The 5,539-nt window shown below is 38.4% G+C and overlaps 1 pseudogene; it reads left to right on the top strand.

Moving 5' to 3' along the window:
* Positions 1-2,853: 2,853 nt before the first annotated feature.
* LOC149835249 (class V chitinase pseudogene) lies at positions 2,854-4,015 on the top strand (annotated as a pseudogene).
* Positions 4,016-5,539: the final 1,524 nt, after the last annotated feature.

Genomic DNA, 5,539 nt, shown 5'->3' with positions numbered 1-5,539 from the left:
CTTGGTAACAATCCATGTCATTTTATGCTCATTTGAGTCCTGTAGTAACAAATCTCGTTATTGGGAAAATATGGACGAGGGGAAATCTTTTGATATTCGAAAACGTGAGATTTGCTTAATAAAAAATTTGAAAAAAATATCAGCTCATGATTAAGTACATTAAGATATAAAATTTTATTAATGAAAACCTAAATAATATAAAAACTAAGTAGAACACTGTTTTTAATTATTGCTCTGGAGGAGTGGACTTAATTTCGGGAAGCAGATCACGTCATGCTGATGCTTCCTGACTTTCGAGTCTTATAAATTTTGTTTGGTTTCTTTTGCTTGAAGTAACTGTCTATTGGTTCTATTGTCGAAGAATTTATAGGAGGTTAGCTAGGTCAGATATACCTGAACAGACTTGATGTCCTGTAGTGATTAGACCCTACCTTGACCCGATCTTAATAAACCCATGGGTATAAACTGGGTTTAAAATCTAGACCCATTTAAAAAAAACGGGTGAGTCCGAACTCATTGGAAGCTAACTTATTTGTCATACCTGATCTAAATGGTTCCATCGTATTAATACTCAAACTTGAACCGGTTTTATATCCAAAATGGTTCTCTATATGTGTGTGCGCATGCATGTGTGAGTGTTTACGCAAGTGTATTATTAGAGCAAGCGTTTTGGAGTAGCAGTTCAGATCCATATCAAAATTCAAGTCGAATTTAGGAATTATTGTTACGGATCTGACTTCCCGCAAATTCGGTCCAGAAAAGCCGTCCTGGGATCCCACCCAAAGGACCCGCCCAGCCTAGAGTCCTTTCTATACTGGGATTGTGTTGGTCGACCATGCTTAGAATCCCAATATTGGCTGAGAAGTTTCCTATGTATTTTATCAATTTGCTTTCTTATAACTTTATATATAGATGTATCATGTCTAATTTATTTTTTAATAAAATTTATTCAGACATTTTTTAAGCTTCGTTTTAGAAGAATATTGTTCCCGATACTATTTCCTACAATATCCTCATCAATGGTCTCTGCAAAGCACAGAATGTGTGATATGCTCTTCAGCTTCCAAGGGAAATGATTCATCGAGGATGCATTCCTGACATAGTCAATTACAATTCCCTTGTAAATGGTCCTTGTAGAATATATAGGAGAAATGCTGGAGGCTTTGAAGCTCTTGAACAAGCTACAATTGGAGGGCATTTCCCCTGATGCAATCACTAACAATACTATCATTAGCTGGCACTGCAAGAATGGAATGTTTGAAGATGCCTTTTGGCTTCTAGGTAGAGGCGTATTGATAATGGAATCTCTCCCAATACTGGCAAGAATACAGTGCAGAACTTCTGAACATACAACCAGTAGCTAAAAACGACCATTAGGGTTTTTTATTTAATTTTATGGTTTTTCTTATAGTTTAGGATTTTTTTGGTTTATTTATGATTTATTTTATTATATTTTAAGGTTTTATAATTTGATTAGAGATTTTTTTATTTTCTTTGGTAAGGGTTAGAATTAGGGGGTTTTTTTATTTAATTTTATGGGTTTTTTCTTATGGTTTTAGAGTTTTTGGTTTATTTATGATTTATTTTATTGTATTTTAAGGTTTTATAATTTGATTAGGGTTTTTTTTTATTTTCTTTGGTTAGGGTTTGAATTAAGGTTTTTTTAATTAATTTTATGGTTCTTTCTTATAGTTTAGGGTTTTTTGGTTTATTTATGATTTATTTTATTATATTTTAATGTTTTATAATTTGATTAGGAAATTTTTTATTTTCTTTAGTAAGGGTTTGAATTGGGGTTTTTTTAATTTAATTTTATGGTTTTTCTTATAATTTAGGTTTTTGGTTTATTTATGATTTATATTATTACATTTTAAGGTTTTATGATTTAATAGGATTTGATAATTTGATTGTTTATAGTTAATTTCTTTTTAAGGTTTGATATTTTTATGATAAACTTTCATAATTAGATGTGATATGACATTGATTAAATCATTTATATATACAAAATATTATTTCTTATTTTTCTCAAATTACTCAAATTGTAAAAAAAGTTTAGTTTTAAGATCCAATTCAATATCTATATCCGTGGCTAAAATCCATAATAAACATGTAAAAAGACTCGTGTATGGTATCGAGTCGTACAATTCAAAACAAAGTTATTCGACCCATTATCCGTGTGTTTATGTTGTCTGCAACGTAAAATAAACGTTTGACAAAAGAAGCACAGTCTCTTGTAAAGTCGAAACAAACATCAGACTTGTTACCGTGTGTTCATTCCGTTTTTTTGTTCATTTCATCAAATCCTTTACAAGCCATCAAACAAGCTCTAAGGGACCGTGTTTCTACCTCTCCTTTCTTTCACGCCCATCATCGAGCCAAAGGGATCTCGCAGTCAACACTTCTGTCACCAGACGTCTCCTGAGTGTAACCGTTACACCTCTCTCTCTCTCTCTCTCTCTCTCTCTCTCTCTCTCTCTCTCTCCATATTGCTCGCCTCTCTTATAGTGCGCACCTCTCTCGCTCGAGCCGGGACTCACATCCTCTGTTGCCGGAATCAGTATGACCGACTCCCCCATCCTCTGGTCCTAACAATTATATACAAACGAGTCGGGTCAGGTCATGCTGTTTTTGCACAAATAGCAGTATGACGTGACGAGAGTGACGTTTTCGAATTGATTTTTGCCTCTGGGTGGCAATAATCTTACGATACATAGTGATACGGTCAGCTGCCAATAAATAATATCATTACATAAAAGCCGAAGCAAGCAACGATATGGCTTGCTAACTACTACAATTTTATGTGGGAGACTTCTTATAAGTATCCTTCCCAAATTGCTTGAAAGCATAGCAAACATGAAAGCCTTCGCTGCCTTCTTTCATTGGGAGCCCGTCATCCCCATGTCTACCATTCCCCACAAACGCTCTCTTCTCTTCCTCTTCACCTTGCTCCTCTCCTTCGCCACCACACAATCACAGCCCACCAACGTCAAGGCCTCCTACTGGTTCCCCACCAGCGGCTTCCCGGCCTCCTCCATAAACGCCACGCTCTTCACCCACCTCTTCTGCGCCTTCGCCGATCTCGAACCCTCGACCTACCAAGTCACCATCTCCTCCGACAACCTCTCCCCCTTCGCCACCTTCACCTCCACAGTCCAACAAAGCAACCCTTCAGTCCAGACCCTCCTCTCCATCGGCAGCGGTGCCTCAAACTCTTCGGTCTTCGCTGCCATGGCGAGCGACCCCACCGCCAGGCAAACCTTCATCGACTCCTCCATCTCCCTCGCTCGATCATACGGCTTCTCCGGCCTCGATCTAGACTGGGAGTACCCGCAGACGGCATCGGAGATGGCCGACTTCGGCACACTCATTAGCGAATGGCGCACGGCCGCGAACAACGAGTCGACGAATTCGGGCAACTCGACGTTGCTGTTGACAGCAGCTCTCTACTTCAACCAGACGATCCTTTGGCCTGAGAGTAGGGGATACCCTGTGAGTGCAGTCACTGATAGCTTTGACTGGGTTAACTTGATGTCCTACGACTACTATGCACCATCTTACTCCAGCACAACAGCTGCTCATGCATCACTATATGATCCCACCGGATCCATCAGCACGAGCTCAGGGATAGACTCTTGGCTCGAAAGTGGGCTCAATTCTAGCAAGTTGGTCATGGGCCTTCCTTACTACGGCTACGCGTGGACCCTTGCCGACCCAAACCAGCATGGCCTTGGTGCACCTACCAGTGGACCCGCTGGGCCTAATACTGATGGGAGCATGACTTACTCTCAAGATCCTGGATTTCATTCAGCAGAATGGTGCAACAACCGTTTATAATAGCACATGGGTGGTCAACTATTGCTATTGGAACACTACGTGGATCGGGTACGACGACGTCGAGTCGATCCAGGCCAAGGTTTCCTACGCTCAGCAGAATGGGCTGTTGGGCTATTTCTCATGGTCTGTGAGTGGAGATAAAGATTGGGCGCTCTCTGAAACAGGTAAGGCTTCGGCTTGAAGTAATTGTCTACATTCCAGTCGTTAAGAATGCTTTCAATTTACAAAAAAAACACTTAATATATCAGCTATTTACACGAAATCCGGTCAACATTTTGGACATAACATTTATCTGCCTGCTTGAAGAGGAACAAAGCTCGTTCTTGGGAAAATATCGACGATAGGGTTGTCAATGGGTCCGGTTGGTATCGGATACTCAATCTGACCCAAACCCGAATTCGTGGGTATGGGCATGGAAAGTGTCAACCTGAATAATATCCGGGTAGACCTAAACCCGACCCGACCAATATGCCGTCCGGGTTTGGGTCATGATTTTTTCCTCGTACCCAACTTGTCCTTGTTTTTTTGTCATATATATATATATATATATATATATATATATATATATATATATATATATATATATATATATATATATATATATATATATATATATATATATATATATATAATAAAAATAATTTTCTAAAGTCATGCTGGTCCCGGTTTGAGATTCTATTTTTGTGACCTGACAAAACTGGAACCCGAACCTAAACCTGATCCCAGTTATTAGTTATATGTGCGGGTCTGGGTCAACCTCTGACCTGGCCTATAATGATGAGGGAAAATCTTGTGCATTTGAAAAAATGAGATTTGCTTGATAAAATTTTGCAAAAGCATCAGTTCATGTAAAATACATGACATATAAAATTTTATTAATGAAAACCTAAATAATACCATAAGAAAAAAAAAGTGTTTTTATTGCGCTGGAGGGGTGGACTTTAACTTTGCAGCGTTCTTTGTTTGGTTTCTTTTGCTTGAGGTAATTGTCTATTGATCTTATTCGTGAAGAACTTATGGGGGTGTAATTGGGTCAAGTATACCCTAACAGACTTGATGTCATAACCCATGGGTTTTTATATTGGGTATAAAATTCATGAGGCTCGTTTCAAAAAAGGGTGGGTCATTGAGTATGATGAATGCAGGTCCAAACTCATTTGGACCTAGCCTATTTTTCATACCTGCTCCAAATGGTGCCATGTTATTTATACCCAACTGACCCAACCTCGAGCCCGTTTTTATATCTGAACTGATTTCATACCCAACCCGAATCCGAACCAGTTCATACCACATGTGTCGTTCCTGAGCCCATTAATCCGTATGAGTACATTTTTCAGTTATACCTGAACTTGAATCCAAAATCGAATCAAGTTGGATCAGGTCTGGGTCAATTATTTGTCTTTGGGACATTTATTTGTTTCTTCTATATTTTAGAGCATAATTGACTAATAAAATGAGGGCATTGCAGTCACTCCGACTAAGAAAAGGTCAACTGAACGATTTTGGGAACTGGTGTGTCATTGAAATATAAATTAAAAAAGCAGGGGGCTTAATGTGATAATAAAAATGTTGGGCAGCTTCTTGTAAATAACAGATAATTTTGTATCTACTGGCAAATTGCTCAGATTTTATGATGATGCAATTTGGTTTTCTAATATGTTGTCTGATTGATGTGTTTTTTTTTTCTGTGTTTCTTTTTGTAGCT

Source organism: Nuphar pumila, chromosome 6 (genome assembly GCF_984573655.1).
Source record: "Nuphar pumila chromosome 6, dmNupPumi1.hap1.1, whole genome shotgun sequence".
NCBI lineage: Eukaryota > Viridiplantae > Streptophyta > Magnoliopsida > Nymphaeales > Nymphaeaceae > Nuphar > Nuphar pumila.
The sequence above is the reverse complement of the archived record's forward strand: the minus strand, read 5'-3'. Positions and strand labels throughout refer to the sequence as shown.